General features: G+C 38.6%; 1 pseudogene; it reads left to right on the top strand.

Moving 5' to 3' along the window:
• Positions 1–7,726: 7,726 nt before the first annotated feature.
• LOC121183391 lies at positions 7,727–14,022 on the top strand (annotated as a pseudogene).
• Positions 14,023–24,620: the final 10,598 nt, after the last annotated feature.

Below are 24,620 nucleotides of genomic sequence, written 5' to 3'. Positions count from 1 at the left end.
TTGTGTTGTACCTTGTAAGACTTTATCTGCAGAATGGCATTCCTCTTTGTTGGCTATAGAAAGTGCAGATCGTTAGCAGCTGAGAAGATATAATGAGAAGAGCACTGGAGAGGAATATTTTAATGTGTGTGAGATGTTTGTGAATATTCAGTGAGCGGATGTTTTTGAGTATCAAATGTGTACATGTTGCTATTTATCTATGCATTAAAGTCTACCACACTTTGTGTGGACATAATTCTTATTTATCAGACAATATGATGTTTAAATGTTATTATTTTTAATTTAACGTGTTGTTACTTACATCTGCACCCAGCTCCTTACTGATGATTCTGTGTGTGCACATAAGTCAGTTTACCAGTCTGTTCTATTCTCTTCGGTCAGTGAAAACAGTTGCTTATGCTGTGATCCAAAAATGTGATCCAAAAGTGCTCAGGCGAACCCAGACACATTTGAATTTTCCATCTGAAATTTTGAACCCAGAAAAATGTTTTGAGATCAGCACAACTTCAAATTACCATCTGGAAATTTCAAAGAGGGGAAATCTAGTCACTGAATTTGACAGACAAAGCTGTTTGCCAGGCAACAAAAAATGTTGCGTCATAGGAAGAGTAGGATTTAGTGCTTTTGGATCTTGGCCCAAATCACTGAAAGTCAGGTTGTCTTTGCCTCATTTTATTTATTTATTTATTTAATCTGTCTGAATCAGAGGAGTTCTTTCAATTATTAGACTCAGATCTTTCTTTTTTCTGCCCAAACAAACTGGTTTTGTGAGTTTTTCCAGACAGCAGCTGGACAAAATCGTAGCCTTTTTCTCTTGTCTCTGAAATCTTATAATAGTTAATGTCCTTCTACCAATGTTTGAATCTGTCCCTAAAACTTAATGACATTTATTCTTAGTGTGTTATGATTTCAGTAAACGTGCTTTTGAATATTTATGAAGAATTAAAGCTAAGAAAAGTTTTATTACTCATATAGGGTGGTATCTGCTGTTTCATAAAGAACTGGACTTGATTTGACATTATGAGAAAGAGGATGTTAAATCACACACAACTACAAAAATGTCAAGGATAAGACAATAAAGTCCAAGTCTCATTTCCACTGTCTTGGAGAGAAGTGTGTCTGAAAATGAGATAATATAATTGTTGGCCTAGTACTTGTATTTGGCCATTCATCTTTGTAAAGTAGACAAAAACACTCCTTAACCATAAAAGCTGCATGCCGTGCACTTGCTAATTTGGAGTTACAGCACCTTTTTCATCCCAATTCAAGCGCTGCCCACAGAGAAGAGGATAATTGCATATGCATAAAGACCAACAGAGAGACTACCCCCGCACTAACACACGGCCCAACTACTACCCTACACACCTGTACAGTGCAGACTCACCTTGATAGCTGCCTTACCTCTCTGCATGATGAATGGAAATCAAAGTATTAACACACATGCATGCACATGAACAGATACGCAAAAAGACACACACACACACACACACGCCTGCCTGCCTGCCCACCACCTACACTCCATCACTCAAACACACACTAACACACATACACATACACCACCTCCCCCACCCTAACACAGATGGTCGGTCCAAGCTACAGAGCTGTGAGACACCGAGGCCACAGAGCATCAGTCTAAGGGATTCTGACTTCCCAGCTGAGCTTTTAACATGAGCAACAACGGCCCACAGCCACTGCATATGATGCTATGTGCCAGAGAGAGAGACAGACAGAGAGAAAGACAGAAGAAGGGGGGAGCTAGAGAGAGACAGAGCAGACACAGAGACACAGCTCCCCACAGTGGAGCTGCATTGTACAGTCTACAGAACACCATTGGAAACATTAAGAAAAAACAAACTGGTGTAAAAGCTTCAACAAAAGCACATAGCTTTATTTACGCTACCTACAATCCATATTTTAACTCCTGCTCCTCACAGCAGCTGCTCTAGTTCAGGTTATTGCATGACAACAGAGTTGCATTATAACTCACAGAAAAAGATAGCTTTGTAGGAAATGTGCAAGTCCCCGAGTTGCACCTTCAGAGCCTGCTGCATAAAGATTTCACCCCAAAAGTACGTTATTAAATTAGACTTTTTTTTTTTTTACATCTGTGTGTTGCTTCCTGTTTTTGTTATTGCCTTGACTTTTTATATCAGATCAAATGCTGTGTGCATGGGGGTGGTATATTTGGAATTCAGCTGTGAATAGGGCATGCCCTGTGAGCTTTCTGCCAAACGTAATGTAATTAGAGAATAGGGTCGACACAGCCTAACAGGGATGAGGAAGGCTAATCAACTCTCTGAGTCACTCTCCATCTCCATCAGAGGGACAGCAAGAGAAAAACAGGCAGAGTGAGGGAGGGTGATTAAATTGATTAGAAATTGAATCCCAGACCAAATATGTGCTAAGAGAAGTTAATTACAATTAAACTGATCATTTTATTTAAATTTTGCCTTAATTTCCCCAGTCTCTGCAACCAGTTTTCCTTCTCCTTGACTTCTATGAGGAAACTTTACCAAAAGTGCATGTGCAAGTACACATGATGCACAACATGGCCAAAAGTCTGTGGACACACAAGCACTACACCCAAACCTGACTGCTGAGGATGTCATTCAACACTATCAGCATTCATCTGCTGCTGCTGCAACAGCCACCACACTTGATGAGTGAGGTGAGCCACTGATGTTGTACAGTAATGAATTACAATATTTATAGCCACAGTAAGACATTTATGTTGTGTTTATGTTAGTATATTATTGAAATGATGACTATGTCATTATTGGCTCTGCCCAAGTCCTAGCATGTGTTAGCATGAAGCTTCACCTGGTCGAATTTTAGATTGTTATTGACTATGCAGCATTTCCTATTCAGATTCTAAGGATAGTGCACCCAGTTATAAATAAAATACCTCTAATGATTGTGAACATTATGTAAAATTGAATATTATGTGTAAATTACCTGCAGGTATACTGGTCACCATCTCTCCCTTCTGTTTTATGTTTCATCATTTTAATTATTGTCCATAAATACATTTCCCCACAGACTGTGAATCTTACATAATTCCACTAGCATCAAACTGGTCAAACTGCTCAACAGATCTGAATGAACATCCACTATTTATGTTAAACATTCTGAGTTAGCACAAGCTCTGTAGCAGTTCCCATGGGTCTGTATGTGAAAGTGTGCATTTAATCCCACAGAGGGGACAAGCAAAGTCAGACCAATGTGTGGAGAATAGTCAATCATCTGCTAAGTATGCATGAGCTGTATTGGTGTTATTCAAATAAGTGCTCCCCATGGTGAAAAATGCAGGAAGCTAACCTGTTTCTGGGAGTTTCTGTTGCCATTTCAAATATTTGTAAATGGGGTTTTTCTAATCCACCGTTTATACAGTAGACCATTTTTATACAGGGCTTTTGTTTCTCCTTGGGGTTGAGGGAATGTGTGGCTGTTGGTGTTATTACATAAGAGCTTTTGTAGTATGTTTTCTTAATTAGCTAACAATTAAAAATCAAAATACAGAAATGTAATAAATTATGAGAAAGCATAGCTAGCTGCATTGACATTGTCAGTAACAACTGACTCAGTAAATAATGAAGTGAAACTGCTTTTCCAGGTATCCTCTAATATCTTTCTGTGAACTAAAGTTGTCTTTATGCTGTGTATGGCTTTCCCATGGACTTCGCCTACAGTTACTGGCATCTTACCTTAATGGTTTATGGAAATGAACATTTGTATTTACAGTTTAATCAGTGTCTCAAAAGCAAATGTGTGTTATTTAAGACAAGACCTTGATCTACACACACAACAGATGGTCTCCCCATCCACTATGGTTATATCATATTCCCATTGTCCTTCACAACTCACAAACACAGTAACTGAAGGCTTTGGGAATAGAAGGCATCCAAACAACTCAAATATCTAAATAATAAAAACACATTTAATGTCCTTGGATGTATCTGAAATGTGAAATGTTTAAAGGAAGCTGCAGTGGTTATGAATTTCTCAGAGTTGACTTGGTTCATTCATGGTCAGCCACATAGGTCAGGAGCTTTAGCTTAAATTTGGCTTTGAATATACTGTTTTTTATTACTTGCTCTTAAGAATCATTATGTAATTTGCATTAATGCCTGGACTTTAAAGCTGCATTGATTGATTATTTAGTGACTTGGGAGTAGAGGAAGAAGCTGTAAATATAATGAGGATGTGTTATCATCCTGTAATGATGAACGTGTTTGCAAACAGTTGGAGTCATTTGGAGTCATGCCTCTAAAAACCTGATGAAAGTAGATCCAGTATTCAGTCTCCTTCCTCCTCTGTTTTGTTTTCCAAGGACTACTTACTAAAATATGCAACTTTTTAACTGCTTCACCTTATTCATCAGTCGCTAACTTTGTCAGTCTGTCTTTGATGTTGGAATGGTAGTGTACATCTGAGCTTTTTCACTGAAAACAGCTTCCTCTTGCTGCTAGAAACAAGCCTGGTACTGAATTGGAATCATGGCACTGTGCTATTCTCGCCAAGTCTGTTATTTTCACATATTAGGATAACATAACGCTTTACTTCTACCATGGTCACGATACTGTCATTTATTTTTAAGTTTTGTTTGTAGACCATTTAACCCACGACTAGGTCTGCTTCACTGGTTAGAATTAAAATTAAGCAGAGGTACTGATGCTATGGTTACCAGCATCTTCATTTACCTTGATTTAGAACAACTGATGAACTGTAGCTATGTCTAATGCGTGTTTTGCATGCCCATAAAGGAATGTTACACCAGCCCTCATTAGTAACATACCAACATTTATCAATAATGAAATGGACAAATATTGGAAATGAACAATATACCATTAACTAATAATATGAATATTTAAAATGTAATTCAAGTAGCATTACATGTTATTGTTTGTGTGACTGCAAGTTACTGTACAGTAGGTTGCCCTACTGATGTGATCCAAAAATAACAACTAATATAACACATGAACAGTATCAAACATGTCACTACAGGAATGCTCATGCAGAAGTTATGAGGTCAGTATACAAATGAAATGACCTCTATTTCATTTGTATACTGACCTAAGTTGAGCCTGAAACCAGTTTTGCCAACATAACATAGGCTACAGGCTACTGCACATTAAAAAGCAAAGCTTGGGGTATGTTCTGTATGCCTACAACTCCTACATGTAACAATTCCACTTCATCTCATAGTTACCTGGGTTTTCACTGGCTATCATTCTTGATCTGAATCTGTGATCTCTAAACACTAAATGACTTGTTCAGTACTCCGCAGGCGCCTGATCAAAAACAGGAAACGTGGCAGCTCAGATGTGAGAGTCAATCAGTCAGGGAATGATTGAATTTGTAAACCCCTCACTTGTAAAATCCTTTCTATATATATCAATCTATCCAGTATATTAACCAGGTGTGTTATTTAAAAAAATGTGTTTCAGAGTCATTAAGCATGTAAGACTGATTCTGCCACAGATGAACACATAGTTGGACACTGAAGAAAATGCTTTGATAAACAACACGTCATTGTGTTAAGAAGACAAAAAAAGCTGTTTTCCATCATCGTTAAGTGGTAGGACAGCAGACATGTTGCAGCTGAGCTGGTGATGGATACCACTCCAAGCTCATGTCTGACAGCTTTTTGTTGTGAACATCATAGTCTCAGCATCTCCAGTGGGGTCATTACAGATGCAAATCCCAGTCGCAGCTGTGTTTTATGACACCTGTTCTTGTTTTCCGGGCAGGTAGGCCTCGCTCAGCTGTCAGCATTGTTCCTTGTCTCCCTTCACTCCCCCCTCTCCTCTTTTCTCCCGATCACAGCTCTGCCATTTCTGCTCTCATCAGTCGTTTTCATAGCCCCATCCCTCTTCCTGTCTCTCTCACTCTTTGTTAGATGAGGACATTGCACCCCACCTCTGCCTGATACTTGAGCATCTGCTTCTTTCTGCTACCCGGAGTCTCCAGAGAATTTGATTCTTATGGGGGTTCTGTGTGAACTGGGTCAAAGAGCCTCCTATTTCCTGTACAGATGTCTGGTTCATGCAAAGAAAATAGGTCCCAATAACAAGTTGAGAAAATATTGTGCCATTAACAGAGGTGAATAGTGCACTTCTGAATTGCTGAATAATCCTCCAGTACCTACCAAGCACTGCATGTATGATAAATTTAGAGGTCTGCCAGGCAAGGATTATATGCAAAAATAGACCTACACCATTGTTATCAGTATAAATCACAAAATAAGGTTGCCGCAGTAAAGACAATCCAGTTTCCCATAGTTGAAATGACATTGGTTTATTTATGGATACTAGTGGGAAAACTTGATACAGTACAATGCAGCCCAGAAATTATGGTTGATTTGGAATTTTAACAACTACACCCAAAGTCAATATGTACTGTCATTGCCAGAAGTGGTGTGACTATGTATGTATGGGGATGTGGAGGCCAGACAGGTGGATGACCATGTGGCAAGTCAAACTTACAGGCACATCTAACCTTAACAAAACTCATTCCTAGCAGCAACAATCAGTTTGCCACTTCAAAACTTTGATCAACTTTGATACTTAAATATCCCATTACTGGGGTAATTTAATTTCTTGGAAAACAGCACCTTTTCAAAGGTGATTTCATGCTGTACAAGCAGGTATTACAATAACATCCAACCAATAAGATTGTCATGAAATTTTCAGTAATCATGCCTTTCTACTTCTCCCATCAAACTGCCTTTCTCTGCTGTATTCATAGTCCTCTGCACTTGAGATTGATCCCCAACTGTCAACAAATCACATTAAGTAATGAAAGAATTTAATTGGATATTTAATAGATTTAAAAATAAATAAATCACAATGGAATTAATAATAATTAGAGTTAACTGTGAGAAATATCTGCGTGCAGCTGATAGCGCTTTTGGTCTAATTTTTAATTACATTACAATTTTGACAGAGGTGTTTTAATTTTTTTGCTTTTACAAACCAGTGTGCCTTCAAATCTGCTGGATGTTTTCCCCCTTTCACATAGTCATTATTCACCTGTGCTTCTGGAGAACCTGCTTTGATATGATTCTCAGATTCAAGGAGCACTTTTTGCTTATTTAAAACCAAAGTTAAATCCAGTTTAAGACAAACGCTGACTACGGGTAAGTCACTATCAAGAATTAGTCCAAAAATGGTCTTGAATGTTACAGGTCCATGCTGAAAGACAAGAAAGTAGGACTCCGTTAACACCATTCTGGGATAACCAAAAAACTGATAAATAAAAACTTATATCAAATCCCTTGTAAATATATAATTGGACATTAAAGGTGTTAAAAAAGTTAGTACTAAATCTAAAAATGGACTTCCCACCTCACTGTCAAATACACACTTTGAACCGACAAATGCATTTTTCAAAAGAGATTTGTGATTATCTTCAGGGGCCTTAAATCAAAACCCAAGCCAAACTGATGTTCAGGCCTACAGTAGTGTTGTCAGGACAGGGTTAGTCACAGCTGTGCCTTTCGGTCTCCATCACCTTTGCACTGTAAACTAATGATTGACTTTAAGTCTTGATTTTTTTATTTTTATTTTTTTACACTTTCATAATCTTTGGGCAGTGCAGTTGTTCAGTCACTAGCCAAAATGCTGAGGTGAAACATTTTTGTTTAGGTCTGATTGAGGTTAAAAGGTAAAGAGAGGTAAAGGTGACATTTCAGTAAACCCCAGGCCTGTTTGTACAACAACTCAACATGCATGGGCTTTACCAGACGTGTAAGTCAGGTAGGGAAAGGAAAGCCTGAGCAACTGAAAATCAGTGAGTGTGTTACGGAGCACGTATTCCCACAACAACTTGCAGTTACAAAACATTCTTCAGTCAGGAAACACATGTTTTAAGTGTGAGCTCCAAATTGGCTTTATGCTTGCAGATTCTGGACAAACTAGTAGTCTGCTGGCACCGAGCATTCTGATAGAGCTGAAAAATTCGAATGTTCTACTTCCCCTCCGGTCTGCCTTGTTCTTCGGTAATGACTGACTTTCTCTGATCTCACCGAGCCACAAAGCGTGTTGCTAAAATAAAACTGAAATGTGTTTTGCGGATGGTTGTCTCTCGTCTATGAGTTTGTGAGCAAGTGTTTCTGATGGGACTTCTGTGATCTGTGCAATTTTTGTTAGAAGTTTCTCCCTCTGTGGTTTTGTGTTTCTCTGCGCTTCTCAGCATGCCTCCAGCTCTCTTTCCCTTCCTTCCTTCCCTCCATAAGAAAGTATGTAAAAGGTCCAAAGACGAGTGAGAATTCTTTGAGTTGCATGTGCTCTGCACTGTATATGATGCAATCAAAAAAACATGAGTGCCTGCCTCAGGATGTAGGCTTTCTTCTGATGCCTTGTCCCTTACTTCTGAGGGACTTTTTGATAACATATGGCTTAAAACTACAGTTCAAAGCTGCACTGTCAAAGCTGTCAGAACTTTTGTTGAAAGGGCTCGGGCATTTTCATCCAGTTTCATTAAATGATGTACTTTTGAGCAATTAGATTTCTGTTATCAAAAGGGACATCAAACCTTTTTAGGAAATCCATGTTCAATTAATTAATATAGGACAGTGGGCTTCACCCCTGTTCAAAGCAAAAAAAAAAAACAGAAGGCAAGAGAATTTAAACTGGGACTATGGATCTTAAAAATGTGTTGATGGACTGAAAGAAAGAGAAAAAAAAACCTGACAATGATTTTGTGCATCCATAGAATATTTACCTTTTATTGTTATCACAATTGCAAACAAATTTAGCAGTGCCATTACTACACGATCCATCTATGATCTTGCAAACATTTTATTTTACAGAAATACTTGTACAGGAGCAGCAGGCAAAGGGCTAATTTCTTCCTTAGCATTGTCTTTTTACGTTTCAAGCAACAGAATTAGACAAAAATAAATGGTACTCTCTTCTCTACAACCTGATGGAAAACTACCTGGAAATCTGTTGATGCAGTTTGCTTTGAACACAAGTCTCTGTAAGAAGTGAGAGGTGTACGTAGCCACACACACAAGCTCTCGTCTGTTCCTCTCAGTCAGTCAGACAGCTGTCACAGCAGAAAAGAACTGTGTGACACTCAGTTAGCAGTGATGGTTTGTTGGACTGTGCAGCCTGGAGCAGTCTTTTTTCCAGGTAATGGTGCTGTGTAACACAACTATAGGTGCTTTAATCTGTTAGGGATGTATGTTGCCTAACATAACACTGTGAACGGTGCACTCTTTAAACTTTCCTACCATTTTATTGTCATGAAATTCATCCATATGCAGTAGGTGTTGCAAACTGCTGTAGCAGAACAGGTAGGGGGGACCCAAGAACATGTACACATTCAGGCAGGTTCAGTTAAGTTACTCTAATAGTAGAGAACCAGCCTTACATATGGATGGACATACAAGCAGGCAGGTAGCAGGCACAGCTGCGCACGCTGAAAAAGGAGCAGACAATCTGACAAGGAACTGGTGGCAATAGCAGGTTTAAATTCCGACTTGGGTCATAAGGAAACAGGGAAGAGGTGTGTGAGTGGGCGGGCAGGGAAGCTCGAGTGATTGAAAATGGCAAACAGTTGAGTAAGTGGAACTGCAGACAGGAAAAAAATACAGGGACATCTGGTGGGCGGATACAGAACAGCAGGTCTGGGGGAGATGAAGGAAAAACCATGGCCTTGGAGAAGTGAGCAGAGGCTGGATACAGGGGCCAAGGGGAACTGAGGGGCAGACAGTGACAGGAGGCTGTGTTTAATATGGATTCAACAGATTTCTGGGGAATTGCCACAACTTAAGAAATAAAAGTGACATACTTTTCTATATACGGACGCTGCTGAACCTGCCCGCTTACAGAGCAGGTTTAGATGTGCCATAGACATATTCTGTACAGTAGCTCCTATCCACACTACATGTCAGATAATGTGAATATCTCTCGTACATCCACTTGAGCCTGAGAGTCTGTCAAAGCAGATGCTAGTTCTCCATTTATTTGCTCTACTTTTCAGCATGTTCACTGGCAGCAATTCCTTGTATTACACTCACAGCCCTGACTTATTCTTATCTGTTTCTCTGCTGCTGCCAGCGACCCAGTTTACCCACAGGGATCATTAAAATTTCATCTAATTTAGGATTGCAGAACAAGTAAACTTATGACAAGGGGATGCATCCAGTTTGGCTGTTAGTTGCCGTGCTGACATGAATATAACTCATTGTAGACAAGTTACAAGTAGACTTGCAGAAACAGGACTTTCAGTGTAGGTTAGTGAACCCAATTCCCACAGTGGTTTCAGCGATTCTCAGAGAATATTAATTGTATTAAACCACCTAGGTAGACCATCATGGGCCCGGTGTTTAACTATGTGTAATTGGGGAGAGTAACAAAGTACCGTTAGTCATGTACTAAATTTGAGGTATTGAACTTATACTTCTAAGTCACTAAACAACACAATATTGCTTTTATCTCCAGTACATTTATTTGGGGGCTATAATATAATTAAACTTTCTACTTTACAGAATAAAATCTTACATACCAAACACACCATATGATCTCATTGCAAAATGAGATATGATATTTTGTTATGGGTTGAATCATCCAACAGTACATAAAGCAGTTTGTTACTGCAAAAAAGTAATCCAAAAATATCTACCAAAAAAAAAAAAAAAAAGAAAGAAATCCAACATAATGAGTGCTTTTAGTTTTGAAACTCATGTACATTTTGCAGATTATATGTCTGTAATTTTACCTAATTTTGAATGCAAGTCTCTTCATTCAGCAGCTGTGTGCCTCTGCTGGACATGATTTTGATGAGCACTGTTTAACTGTGGTCAGGAGGCAACTCACACCCCGAGGACAACACAGACCGATCTGGTACCTGATTTTCAATTAAGAGCCCATATTGCCTAAGATTTAAGTTTTCATTAATTTCATCCTCTAAAATTGGAATTGTGAAAAAATGAGGATAATATTTCATAATAATTACACGGTATGATTGATTTCCATCAGTTAGTTAAAATGACATTTAACTAAAGATTAGTTAGAGATAAACCCTTAATTATCAATTAATCTAATATAATAAGGAGATAAAAATGTGGATTTTAAAATGACTCATTTTAAAACACCTAATTTATCACTGGCAGGGATGAACCTCTGTCATTTCCACAAAACACACATCACCTCTTTGACAATATGTAAACTTCATGACAGTTTTGCTCTTCAGGGCTCCTGTTGATGAGCATGGGCAGAGTCACTCAACCAGCTTCAGGAGTGTAAAAGTGAGCCCACTCATGGATTTACTTCACTCACTTTCTTGTTAAATGCTGCACTCTCAGTTCTCTGGCCTTTCTTTTCACCCTTGCAATTCTCTTCTGCTCAGCCCAGCATATCATCTTGAATTGCCCTCAGGCTTCTTTAGGAGGATCAAGGATATATTCTTCCTTCAAGTTCATCAAATCCATTTGGAGATATATTTAAGGAGGATGACACTGGCAGAGATAAGAGGCCCAATCTGAGCTGCCAGTGTAGATAGGGTGATTCCAGCTAGCTCGTATTCATTTATAAAGCCGGCGCTCACTGATGGTTTTCACCTGACCATATTCCCTGCCTCTATTTGAAAACAACTAAAGGGGCAGATGGGTTCTTTCTCTCACTTTCTGCTGTCTTTCTTCTTTCATTACTTTACTGAAATGGATTCAGCTAATCTGTAATATTTCAGCCTGTTGTCTCCTGCGTCAAGATTAACTGTCCTCCGTATGATGAATATTGTCTTGCACCTCAGTTGCTCCATTTCCCTTTGAAGAAATGCAATGACACATATGACAAATAGGTAAACAGTAGCAAAAAATAAATAGTTGTGCATGTGACAGGTGCAATCTGATGGCCTTCATATACCTTTACATCACATGTTATTTTAAAGAGTTGACTGTGTTATGATTGAAGGCTCAAATATGGAGCCAGAGTGATTTGTAGGCGGGAACAAGTAGCCTCTGGATATATTTTGTATCCTGTCAATTACTGTCAGAGCACCAGCTGTGATTTATATAAAGCAATTTGTGTGAATAACACTGGTGCTCACAGTTAGCTGTTTGTTTGTGCTCCCAAAAGACATGCTAAGTATTTTACACCTTCTGTTAGAATCACACCTACGTGAATACGTCTATAACAAAGGTAAGGAGTGTGAGGAGAAGATAAGAAATATAGGAGTGTGCAACAATATGACGCTGAGGCAGTGCACATCAGGCTACAGGGTTTGGTTTTGAAGGTTTTTAAGTTAAAATGGCCTCCAGACATTCACCATAGTACTTGGCAGTTTGCTGCATCGTCTCTTTGTTCACTGACTTCTTTGAGCTAACAAGGACTGTGTTGAGGAAGGGAGAATGTGAGTGAAAGATAACAGAACGGCTTAACCTTTAGCTAAGGCTCATTGCTGTTGTGCATTTCTGTTAAAATACAGAGAATTTATTTATTTATTTATTTTAAAGGGGCATTTACATTTTTTTTCACCCAATTTTGTGTCCCCCAAGGCCTCAAAAGCAGTTATGTTTCCTCCTGCAAGAAGACACTGACCACGTAACCAAAGTCTTTGTGCAATAAGCACACCCATCATTCTGCTGATTCTCGTTAAAAGTTAAAAACAATCTTGAACATGGAAGTTCACTCACGTCTGACAACATAATCTCAACTTTTCCACAGCTTTCAGTCAACTCTAATGGTCGATGAAAGTATAATATGGTGAAGGTCGGGTCCATTTACTGATAAAGATGCTGAGATGCACTTGAAAGGTCAGAAAAAGCTATTAACTGGACCTTGAGTTGAAATTTTGTGTCACGCATAAACAGTCATGTTTTTAAAGAGCAATTTTTAAATGCAGTTTTCACAGATATTTCTGTCCTCTTTTTTTTAACCCATGCACACAAGATGATTAGCTGTGTGCGCAAATGATCTTGTACCCATACATAATTATCTTGTTCATACAAGATGGATCTAATATCCTCTTCACAGAAGTTAATATCTTGATATTAGAAGATAATAATGTGACCAAAAAAAAACAAAACATGATCTTTTAGGACTGCAGGGGCAGGGTGCCTTTGACAGAGTATACATATAGAATGTAACACTTAGTATTTGTGCACATGAATACATGTATACAGAGAATATGATTCCACTCTGAGAAAAAGCTTGTGCTCAGTGCTAGTAAACCCTGTTCTCCCTGTAGTAATTATTGTATGTTTTGTTGTCTGCTAGTCACCTTGTAATTAAAGTATTAAAAGGAAAAAAGGTGTGGGGGGTGTGGGGGGATTACGGCAAACTAACCAGGTCGGTATGAAGACCTCAGCTTTCCTCAGCGTAATTCAGCTTCTGTCGAATGTTTGAAATGAAACTGTTCAAGTTTCAAAGTGTTTCTGTTCTGTCTGTGCAGCCAGCCAGCTGGTGTTTGAGGACTTCTTGAGGACAGAATACAGTGAGGAGAACCTTCTATTCTGGCTGGCCTGTGACGTCTACAAGATTACCAGTGAGACAGAAATGAGTGCTTCTGCCAAAAGGATCTGCACAGAGTTTGTCCAAGTTGATGCTCTGAGATAGGTATGGCTTTAGTAATGGGAGACGTGAATGAAGTCAGACCCGTGTAATTTCACATCAGTCTCAACTGCTGGCTTTCCTGTTGTCCCTGTAACTCCTGCAATAGTTCACTCACTATGAAATACATTGATGTTTATAGGCCACCTTCCTTTTCTTCACCCACTAATACACAGTTTTCTTTTACTATTTCAACACACATTCTCAACAGGCATCATAATGAAAGAATATCTACAAACAGAAATAACTCATGGGTGAAATAAAAGTTAATGTTTTCTGAACTCAGATAAACAGTGACTGTGTGACGAGAGAAGAAATCAGTAAAAATATCTCTCAGCTGGGGCCAAATTGCTTCGACAGGGCACAGAGACTGATGTACGGTTTGATGGAAAACGACTGTTATCCGCTATTTCTGAAATCAGAAATCTACCGAGCTCTCCTGGAACAGGCTGAACAGCAATGAAAGCAATGTGAGGAAATAAAGCCCGGCCAACGCCTCTCTGAATGATTGATTCTGCACTTCAGCTGGCTCTCCTTAGAATTTCAGCTTAAACAAAAAGGCTTGTCTGTCAGAGGAAGCAGAAGTGAAAGGAGATACAGAGCTGTCGTTATGGGGACTGACAGGATCTAAAAGTCAAACATGATCTAAATAATGTATTGAGCAGCTTTTGAAGTCATTTTTTTCTTTATATTCCACTAATATTCCACTCTAATTCAGACAAAGGCTGACATCAAGTTTTGAAAGGTTGACATTTTTTTGAAAAGACAAATATCAAAGGTAAAATGTTTATAATTTGTACTTACAAATTAGTCATTAATACCCTTGAACTCTTCAGAGTATGGAATATTTAGTTTCTGAAGGGCTCCTTTTCAGAATATTGTGTTCTGTTTGACATTCTGTGTGCTGATACAGGATCCAAAGCATGTTATTATCCCATTGCATTTTCTGGATAACCTGTCACCAGCAGTGTATTTAGTCTGTGTCTCCACCTGCCATGTAATTTAGTTTTTTGTTGGATGTACGTCATACAGCAGTATAATAACGACAACTTCATAGCATCTGTAAGTTATTTTTTCATCTTAACACTGTATTTAAAATTGTGCTGTGTTATTTTTGTTGGACCAGTGCTGCAGCTGCTGAGGTTGATTATGGTGTTTAACAGATGGTTTTATGTATGAGCATGTGGGTATGAAAATGCTGTGTATGAGTGTGTGTGTGTGTGTGTGTTCTAATTTATGAGAATGCAAATGGTCATGCAATAATAGAAAAATTAGGTGTTAGGACGCTTTGCTCAAATCTTCAGGGCTTAGTTCTGTTTTAAGATTTATAAGTTTTAGAGTTAAGATTAGGACTAGAATAAGGTGAAGGCCACAGCCAGCATTTTATCTTTCAACATATTTATTTAAAATATAATACTCCTTTTAAACCCACCATGTGAAATTGTGGCTTGATTTCTCCACTGGTTATTAACCTTCCCAAGTTAAGTTAAAAAAAATCAATGAGGACATAACCAGAATGAAGTTTGGGGGAAGGTTAAGTTTGAGTTTTAGGAACAAATGCAGTAAGACCTGGACACCACCGAACCTTTGTGGCACATCCAGCTTGCAGACTTCAGACGCACCTTAAGTACCCTCATAAGGGAACAAACTGAGTTGAACATTAGTCTCGTGCTCTGGAAGGCAAGCAATTTGTACAGTGGCTGTTCTTAAAGAGAAAATAATGATCACAGAGTGTAACTCTCCAACTGTGCTTCCAACTACTGGAACAGTCTGACCAGGGAGAACTCAATCACAGCCAGTATATTTTATATATATATATATACACACACACACACACACACACACACACACACACACACACACATATAAAACTACATTGGAATCAACAGAGTATGAAGGAGAGTAGAACAGTACAAAAATATGCAGAAACATCTCCTGAAAACATCTCCATAACAATTTAACCAACAATTGTTTCCCAAAACTAATTCACTGTCATAATGGCCTACTTATAGAGTTTCTGCACCTGTTTTTCTCCACCAGCCATGAGCCCCTCACTAATGCCAGACCCTGCCATTTCCTCCCTGTCCAATAGTTGTCCCTGGTGTGGTCCCTCCTTTATCACAACTGCACATCCGCTACCCATTCCCTCATTAGCTCCCTCATCACTAGCTCACTAACCCCAATACTTTGCCAGTTCAACTGTAGGTTATTAAATAAATAAATAGAAGACTCTAGAGACTGTTTTCACAAACCGTCTAAAAATAAGATCTGTTCTTCAGCCTAAAAAAGGTCCCAGCAAGGAGACCCCAGCTTATACGTAATTTAGTTTAGCATTTGTTCCATAACATTGTTTACAGGGACATCATAAAACTGGCTGAAGGCTTTCATTAATCAGCATGATTTCTCATCAGCAGTATATAAGCTGTAGGGGTCTTTAAACATTGGTGGATTGCTGATAATTTAGATATCCCATCAGTGTACCCAACAACACTGGAAAGTCTTCAATCCATTTTTGTTGGCTCACAAGGTACAAACATCTGGGAGGAATGAAGTAAACTGAGGTTATCGAACAGCAGTTAGGGCATAACAATTAGATTAAGAACAACCAGAAACATCATGCCTACATAGATTAATTTTAGGGCTTTACTAACATCCTGTTATTTAGCATTTGGAGGCAATGAGACTGACGCCACTCTCTAACGCAACCAGTATAAGCTCAGCACAAGGACTAGAAACAGAGGGAAACAGACAACCTGGTTCTGACCAAGACAACAAAATTTGCCTACCAGCACCTTCTGCAGCTCAAATCAGAAACCAAAGTGTAAAACAACAATCTCTAGTGTTTATTCTAGGCTAAGGTATCCATCTGCTGGCTGCAGCTTCATATTGAATGAACACATATAGGAGACGATCCTAATACTTTTCACTTTCTGTGACATCAGTGGAAAACTGGAATAGGACATTTTAAACACAATAACTTAAGGTGATTGCAGCCAAAATATGTGAACTTATTATCGTGGCCAAGGCAAAGCCAGAATGGCTGATTTTATACCCACAGAAAATTCAAATATGGTGTAAAATTCATATAAAACCCATGAGAATTAAGAGCTTTCACATATTCTGAGCCAGAGCGTTGCAGGGGAAACAACAATTAGAGCATACACATTGTGTCTGATGTTGTTTTATAACAACATGCATAATGTGTTGTGTGGGGGTGTGAGTGCACACTTTTCTTTCTTGCTTGCATGCATGCGTGAAACCTTACACACAGCGAGTTTCTGTGTGCATCTGCAAAGTCACTCTGAGAGTGATCCTGCAGAGAACGAACTCCCATCGGTGTGATTGGAGGTTCAGCATTATCTGATCATATTTTTGGCCCTGCTGGAACTCAGCATGGGCTTAATACTCAGGATAGGATAGGATAGGATAGGACAGGACAGGATAGGATAGGATAGGGGAAAAGGGTTTGACAGAGAAGGTCAAAAAGTGGGAAGAGAAGAAGGAAAGTAAGGAATGTGTAATTAGAAAAAGGACTGCTGGGATGACTGGAAAGAACCAGAGAGAGGGAGACAGTCGACAAATTAAAGCAAGGGAGGTATGAGTATTAGAAGTAGGGAGAGGAAGGAAAGAAGCAAGTCAGTAATGAGAAAAAGAAGGATTTGTACAGAGGGACAATGAGATGGAACAAGATAAAGGGTGAGGGAGGTGAGGGTATTAGGAGAGGCAGAAAGGGAAGGAGACACAGGGAGGAGTAAAGAAGGAAATTAAGTCAGAGCACAGACATTGGGGGAAAGGTTGAAAAGGACAGGGGGGAAGATGGGAGGCAGGGAAGCAGGACATGATTGAAGGAAGGAACTCAGCAGGATGAAGGCAAGGAAGAAGGAAGGATGAGAGAGGGCTCGGAGGCAGCAAAGCCCCAGCAGGTGGACATGTGAGCAGAAGAGGCAGAGATAATGCCCCACGACTTTGTGCTCGGAGAGACGCGACTGGCAGAGTCCGCAGTGGGTGGGAGATAAGGCAACTGAGTCTCTGCTGACAACCACAAACTGTTCTTTCTTCACGGCTGGGGAGGAGGAAACGAACACTGTCTCAACATAAACACTGTCAAACTCCCAAAGCTTAACTCCTCCTGTGGCAGACTTCCAGTGCTTTAATGATACAGGAGGAGTGATGAAAGAGTGTGTTTTTTATTTTCCTCTACTATCCTAGAATCTAAAGAACAGCGTTTCACTTCCAGCTTTCTCCAAGCGGCGAGTGTGATAAGTGTTTGTCTGTATATTTGTTTGAGAAGTAAAAAGAGACACCCTGCAGTCTAGCTGTACCATTCTATTACAACTATTTACAACAATTTTACAGCGTTTGCATCATTTAAGTCAAAGCTTAACACTGAAAACATGTAAAGATATATGTTTATAGATTATCACATAGACTATCAATGTCTTGGCTGTAGACACTTTGTCATCGCTTTTCACTTTTCATCCAAGGGGTTTCAACAAACTTCAATTAGACCACATCATTTTCACAAGGTCCTAGTGCCCGCAGCTTATCTTGTCAACAGAATTTTTGCTTGTTTACAAGAAAACGACAGAGCAACAGTCATTTAGTTGATCAACAGAATTTTTCCAGCAATATTCAAAATGGATTTATTGTTTAAGTCATTCATCAAGCTAAAATATTAGATATTTGCTGGTTCCTGCTGGCCCGAAGTTATTTTTGTGTCACTTTACTACGTTAAAGGTAATTTTAAATTAAATTTTATTTTATTTTATTTATTTTTAATAAAAAGTTATAGTCACCCACAAACCAAACAACACAGATTTTTTTTTTGGTCTGTGATTCAGCCCTACCTCACACTGAACCTACAGTAACCTCGCTCACCTTTTACTGGGCATTATCTTTATAAATTAGTGTGTACATGTTACCACTAGATGGAGACAAATGTCTGGTGTTATCAAATGTATAGCAGCAGCCTCATTTGAAAAGCAGCATATCCCTAAGGGACGTTTAACCACAGGGGTAAACGTCAATGTTTAAAATTAAAGTGACGTAGGAAACCATATTTTACAAGTTTAACATTAACATTACATTTTATTTATACAAATTATCATGTACTTTAATTCCTGTAATCATGACATAATAAGTCAGCTAGTAACTAGTTACTTATGCTGTACTGTGATTAGTCACACAAAATAAGAATGAGTTGAGCACTGGGTACAGCACTGACATAACTGCTGCAGTTTTTCCTCCATATTTATTCTCTTTCATGATTGGTTGAATCAGCATTGACAATTTGAGAAATTTGAGAAATTTCATCACTTATTACACCATGAAAAAACAGGAAAATGCAGTCAGCACAACGTGTTAAAGATTCCTGCTGACCAAAGTCAAACAGATCAGGAATTGAAGTGAAGCAGGGACTTCTGTCTGAGGACAGCGTGCAGCATAATAGGAACCTGTCAGTCTGACTTCCCCCGAATCTGCCTCGGCCTCGTGTCCCTCGGCCACTGAAAGCTGTTTCACTTCCACACAGTCTTGTGGTGAAACACTTGCGACACTGACTCCCCACCCTGCTGGGCTGCACGGACGGAGCTGGTTTTCTGCAATCATAATAATGGATGACAGATTTGAAGGGCAGCACGCCAAGAGAATCACTTCTGAGAAAAGATGCAAAAACATGTTCGAAACCATGGATGATTACATCTTCCAAGGCAGTGCTGTTTTGAGGCCAACAGGTTCAACATGCTGCGGCTGACAATGCCGACAATGTTAAACAGCTTCTGCTTTCACGTCACTTTTGTGTCATATAACAGTCACAAGATGGAAACACAAAAGCAAATGTCTTAGTATAAAATAAGGCCACCACCATGGCTTTAATAAACAGTAATGCTATACTATTCGGAAACTCCCTTGGAGCATTGGTACACTGTTTTTTCACAAAAATATCTACTGTTTGTTGCTTGGTTGGATTAAAATTAGAAAAATGGAGCAGCACGTTAGCTTCTCTAATTTTTGGGTTGTAAAACAAGTTCTGTAACTGCACTGTAATCCTTTGGATTGTGTATTTATGAGCATTTACCTTACATTTAAAAGGATTAATTGGACCTAAACCATGTGACAACAAAATACTTCATACTGTATCACAGCCAGCCCTCAACAGATCTCATCCATCAGAAACAAAAACCTAAACAGGGACTTCCTCAGGCATATGATTCATCTGACATTTTCCTACCACAACACATTTTCTGCATGAGAATGTCAGCCACAAAACTGATTTATTTTCTGGTTAACAAAGCTGCAACAGAATCCAAATCCCTTTCTTTTCTTCTATTTTTTGTAGAAATTTGAAAGTTAGAGCCTTGATGTAGAAAAGAGTACTGGAAATCCTCGCTTCCTCCCCCTCAGCTGGTCACTCACTTGTACTTGTCACACATCTAGATGAGATGTCTAACTTAGCCCAGCCTGATGGAAAAGCTTATTTCAGACAACACAGGCATGACTACACAGGGTCACACATACAGACACGAGTTATTGTGGCTAGTATTTCTTGTGAAAATTAAGCAAAGAAATTGTCACTGCCACCCCCTTGACCCCGAACACAATTGAATGTCAATTGCTTTATTATTTGCGGGAACACATTTATTTTAGGTTATCAGTATTCATCTGGTTGTGAGAAATCATTTTCATAAACAAACACAGACTCGCAAGCAGCAGCTAAGTGTCCTTACAATATGAACCTGCTTCAGATTAAGGCTAATTAAGGTCTTTTAAGGCAGAAGGTCCTGCCTCAATTCACAAGTCACGCATACAGTCCTCTGTACAATTTCTAGTTTAGCGTGCACTTGATTTGCTAAATGGTAAGTCAGATATGCTGCTACAGTGTCTAGGCAAGCAAGTGCTGCACACACACATGCACTGTGACGCACATACAAAAACATGACGCAGTGTACAGTATTTGGTAGGCAATACTTTTTAGCTATGCCTGCCAGAATGACATGTTGACTGTCTCTTATTCAATCAGCATAATGTGTTTGTATGGTGGGGCAAGCAGTATACCTATCCATAACTCAAACAAAAGTGAAAGTGCCATGCTTTTCTACAGTTTCTTTGCAGTATATTGTAGCACTCCTATCTCACAAAACACACTTCCTGTCAATCAGTCGGTCTTATGAAATATTTCATGATTTTCCATTATTATGTAATGCTAATGTCACAATAGTCCCTCTGAGAAAGTCTAAAAGTCATTATACAATACCCTGATGAAAGGGGGATATTGCTGACAATCGGGGGAAATTCTGGTGTTGTGACCAATCTACGAAATCATACGAAACTGATGATGCTTCATTGAAAAATAGTGGGTCTAACAAAAGACAACCACTGGTCGTCTGCTGTCGACCAGTGGTTGTCTTTGGTCGTCTGCTGTTACTGTTTCTTCTCATAGGAAAATGAGAATGAAAAGATCTGACCTCCTGTTGAAGGAGTGGAAAATCGCTGACAGTTCATTCTTCACCTTGGAAACAGTTGAACAGACAATTTCTAGTTAAGGTCCACTTACTGGCTTGTTCTGGAGGTTTTGACTGTGTCACATAGTCTTCATCAACAGATAAAGCCAGTATGGATTACTTGTCTTAAAAGTGCTCAGAATAATGGGAAATTTGAACCTGTACAGTTTTAAGAAAACTCACCAAACTTTATCTGCTAATGAAGAAGGTGTGATACAGTTAAAGTTCACAGTGTTTTTAGCCTATCAAAAAGGAATGTTACAAAGCTAAAGAGTAAGTAAAGAGTACTAGAGTAGAGAGCACTTTTTTATATTAATATAAAATCACCCAAACTATACGTTCTAAATAATACACAATTCCACTTTAAATAAAATTAAAAGTAAAACAAACTGTAAACTGAGAAGAGTGTGCAGTTCAATAAGAAAATCTACAACATGATCTACATACTTGGCTAAAAATAACTCTACTACTGTCAAAAGAATGTTTGTTAAGAGGTTCAGTTAATATCTGTTCATCAACCTGTAAATGTCGGAAGTCTTTTTTTCTTTTTCTTTTTTTTTTAAACCGCATTGTGTCAGTGGAATGTTTTATCTTTCATTACTGTTGAGATGACTCATCTAGTTTTATCTTCTTCATGCTGCCACCACAGAACAGAGTCTGGCATTCATACTGTGCATTGATTTTTTTATTAATTGCACTGAACTGGAACAGAGCTAGTAAACGCAGTCAGAGCACGTCTTTAATACTATCTGAAATAAACTGGAAGTAAGATGAAAATTTTTTAATTATGAATAATGGAAACTTTTTGAGGCAGAAATGTAATGGACTGCCTCTCAATTCGTAGAAAACTATGATCATTTCCCATCAATAGACTAACAGACAGACACTTTGTAATGTTTTATAATGTATTTATAGATACACTGGATCCCACTATAATTGAGGATGAAAAGAAATTGTTGATACAAATTATATTGAAAAAAAAACATCAAAATGCCATAAAAATGGCTAATAAATTACAAAGTTGACTGTTTTTGTTTAAAACGTAAACGTAAACGTAAACGATTGTTGTCCAACTGATTTGTGACCATTAAAATGCCATCATTCACGACGTGACATCAAGCTCACCTAAGTGTCACATGACAAAACATTGGTAATGCTGTAAGAGCACTGTTCTGTGAAGTGATACTTGTTCCGCTCTCAGTGATCTGCTCTCAGTGGTAGTCATCAACTATTTTCCACTACTCTGCCAACCACCTTAGAAGAGGAAATCAGCCCACTGTGTGTTCAGAGGTGATGACTCAGCCATTCATCTTTGATTCATGTCTAGTTTAGTTGAGGTATTTTCACTGACTAAAAAAGGGCAAAGCTGTGCTGCCACATGATTTGGAAATGTCTCTTGCAACCACTGAAGAGGATGTGCCCTACCAGCCATAAGTCCCATATGATCTATGGCCAGGGGAAGGCTGGGGTTGAAATTCAGCCCGGGAGGTTGGTTTGGAGAGGCCTTTTACCCGATCGCACGACAGACGCAAGTGGAACTGTGATTTTAACATGAATACTTTATTTGCAATATAAAAACAATCTAATGATATACATGATGTACAGTCAGTAGAGTGTACTAAAGTAAGCTACATATGCTCACACATATTATGCATACTCAAACACTGTTTATTTAAAAATTAACACTACTGTGTGTGTGTGCGCGCGGAGAACAGAGGCAAAAAGACTGGCAAAATTCTGTTCAATTTCTGCTTTATTGGGTAACATGAAAACATGGAAAAGAAGATGCTTTGTGTGTTGCTTGCATGTGGTTTTGCTCAAATAAAAGCAATTAAGTGTGTGTGTGTGTGTGTCTGTGGCTTCTTTCTTAATTTACCCTGCTCGTCTTTCTTGATTTCTTTTGACAGTTTGATGACTGACTGAGCGACTGAGCCAATCACATTTCAGTAGAAACAGGGATCAGCTCAAAATGGGAGGGGCCATTCGTATCCCCCCTTAATATGTAAAATATTGATTTCACCTAGTGGTGCGGAATCATCCCAGTCTAACGTTAGGTTCATAGCACCCGTGGCGTCACCCATTGGTTTCGGGGAGACAGTTTTGTGACCAAACCATGGGCATTTGAGTTGCGCCATCTTGGATTTTAATGGGAGTGTACTTTCCATATTTGGCGGAGAGGCGGTTACTCTACAGGTCAGCCGGCTGAGAACCCCCCCACTTAGCTCGGAGCAACCGAGCTAGCGTAATGCTAATCAGCTAGGCTAACAAACTAAGCGGCAGCTACATGCAGCTGCATCCACCACACAACAGTCCCCGAGTCCGACCCAACTAGCTCGACCCCATGCAACCACGAAACACAGTGAGTGCTTGTACCTGAACTTCAGTTCCTTACAAACTATAACGCCACAGCACTTGAAATAATAATTAATCTTTTATTGAGGTCATACTACATAAGATATAAAGCCAAAAAATCTGCCAAAACTCATCTTAAAACTTAATGTTAACGTTAACGTTACAACTCTTTGAAATTACTATCTAAAATGATGTTATGAATTTTTCTCAAGAACTTTAATATTTGTTACAAGAAGTGGTGGATGACTGTTTCAGATAGAGAGGCTTTAGGTGGAGCTGCAGGGTTTGGTGGAGTTGTGGGGGGAAATTTATTTTTAGCCTTTTATTTAACTGAAACAATCATTATTATTTCATATCAATAAAATATATTAAAATGTTAAAAAACATTATTATTGTCATATTAATGATAACAATAAAAATAATGATAATGATGATAATATATTAAAATGTTTAATATTTACCAGCTTTCACCGCTGCCTCCATCCACAATCCACTTACAGTTAAAGCAGCACACAAACAAGAGTTCCTAACATTAGCTGCTACGGTCTTCTATCTCTATCAGCAGTGACCATAAATCGGCAATTAAGTCATAAGCCAGCTGCAAAATATGCTAATACATGCTAGTTAGTACAGTCTACACTACAACAAGCCATATTGTCACAAAAACCTATCCGAACATTGGTAAACACGTCCACTTTATCTAAAATAGATAAACCTCCGACCTTCTAGCCGAAGGTCAAAAAAAATGTTGACTTTTTTTGGCCGAAAAAAACGCCTTACTATATTATGACGTTTTTTATGACATTTTGAGGTCAAAAAAAATCTGGACTTTTTTTGGCCGTAAAAAACGCCTTACTATACTATGACGTTTTTTATGACATTTTTAGGTCATACAAAAATATGACTTTTTTTGGCCGAAAAAAACGCCTTACTATACTATGACGTTTTTTATGACATTTTGAGGTCAAAAAAAATTTGGACTTTTTTTGGCCGATTTTCACGCCTTACTATACTATGACGTTTTTTATGTCATTTTGAGGCCAAAAAAAATTTGGACTTTTTTTAGCCGATTTTGGCGCCTTACTATACTATGACGTTTTTTATGACATTTTGAGGTCAAAAAAAATTGTGACTTTTTTTGCCCGATTTTGACGCCTTACTATACTATGACGTTTTTTATGACATTTTGAGGTCAAAAAAAATTTTGACT

The sequence above is a fragment of the Toxotes jaculatrix genome, chromosome 6 (genome assembly GCF_017976425.1).
Source record: "Toxotes jaculatrix isolate fToxJac2 chromosome 6, fToxJac2.pri, whole genome shotgun sequence".
NCBI lineage: Eukaryota > Metazoa > Chordata > Actinopteri > Toxotidae > Toxotes > Toxotes jaculatrix.
This window is presented reverse-complemented; position numbering and strand designations above follow the sequence as displayed.